Source organism: Camelina sativa, chromosome 4, assembly GCF_000633955.1.
Source record: "Camelina sativa cultivar DH55 chromosome 4, Cs, whole genome shotgun sequence".
In the NCBI taxonomy this organism is placed as follows: Eukaryota; Viridiplantae; Streptophyta; class Magnoliopsida; order Brassicales; family Brassicaceae; genus Camelina; species Camelina sativa.
Window position 1 is genome coordinate 23,304,044 of NC_025688.1, and position 1,613 is coordinate 23,305,656.

Genomic DNA, 1,613 nt, shown 5'->3' on the forward strand with positions numbered 1-1,613 from the left:
TGAAAAGTGTTAGTTTAAATTTATTAGGGAATGATTTTAATTTTTTTTTGTTATATATGATAAATATTGGTTTCTAATTTTTTTAATAAACAATAAATGTCAATCGTCTCTTTGTCAAAAAAAAAAAAAAATGTCAATCGTCTTCACGAAAGGCCCATTAATAAATTGGCCCATTAGACCCATTAATAAATTGGCCCATTAGACTCATTTTGCGACTTAGGAAACCTAAACCCCTAAATCTCTGCCACCGTAAATCTACCAATTTCGTCGTCTCAGCTCACCTCCGGAAAGTTCCGATGACGAAGAAGAGCAAAGAAGCTAACGAAGCTAAGACGTTAGAAACCAAAAGCAAAAGCGTTTCTGTGAAATCAGTTGAAAAGGAAGTGAAAACCTTAAAGGATGAAGACCACCTGATGCAAAGACTCTGGAACTGATTCTGATTACGGATCTTTGAATTCCGGATGGTTTCGAATCAGAAGATGATCTAACACAGGGGGAGTAACAGAAGACGGAGGAGTTGGTGAAGCATCCGAAGACGAGCTGCATGGTAATTTGCTTTTGCTTTTGTTCTGGATGAGCTCTCATCTTCAATTTCATATTATTGGGTTTCAAGAATTTGGATTTAATAAGCTTAAAGTTTTAAGCTTTTATGTATGTGGTAAAATAAATTTTTTAAGTATGAGAGAGTAACTATGTCAGGATGTGTGGTGCTGCAGATCATGAGGAGGGCTCAATTGATAATGAGGATGATGATGGAAGTGAACAAATAGATAGTGACAATAACGAGGAAGATGGGAGTGATGAAGGTTCTGATCGAGATGAAGCGGTTGAAGATGAGGTTGATTAATGTCTGTTTCGTATTAGACTACTTTGAAATTATATTTATATTTTAATGTCTTTGATCTGTGTAGGTAGGTTTCTCCTAGAATTACAACAGTTGGGGATGTTCCCTTGGAGTGGTATAAAGATGAGAAACATATTGGTTATGACATCACTAAGAAGATCTTTACTAAAAAAGAAAAACAAGACAGACGTGACTCTTTTCTTGCAACTATGGTTGGCTCTACGAATTGGTTAGTTTGAAGACTTCTCTTTTTAGGGTTTATGTAGTTAAGTTAGTTATCAGGATTATGCTTTTTTTTTTTTCTAGGCGCAAAATTATTGATGACTATAATGACGAGGAAGTGGAGCTGACTAAAAAGAAGAGCAAGATGGTTCGTAGATTGCTCGAAGGGGAAGAAGCTCCACATGCTGACTTTGATCCATATGCGGTATGTATGTGGTTTTTTTTTGGTATCATTGCTTATTATACCAATCACTTCAAAATGTGACCTTTTGATTGATTCTCTTGGAACCAGGATTTTGTTGACTGGTTCAAATGGACTGATGCAATACATCCACTCTCAAGTGCACCAGAACCCAAGTGAAGGTTCATCCACTCTCAAGTGCATCCGATTCATGTATTACCCATATCAAGCTTTTCTTTTATTAGTTATTAAATTAATTAAAATGCATTAACAATTTTTTTTTTTTTTTTTGTAATATGCCACATGATAGTAGTTTTAATTAAACTCCTAATAACATTGCTCAAATAAGATTATGAAATTTAGGTT

General features: G+C 34.8%; 1 long non-coding RNA gene across 1 annotated transcript; it reads left to right on the top strand.

Moving 5' to 3' along the window:
* Window positions 227–1,613, top strand: LOC104782019. Its single transcript, XR_766968.2, has 5 exons — window positions 227–547; window positions 717–838; window positions 912–1,073; window positions 1,151–1,271; window positions 1,359–1,613. It is a non-coding gene; the product is annotated as an uncharacterized LOC104782019 (long non-coding RNA).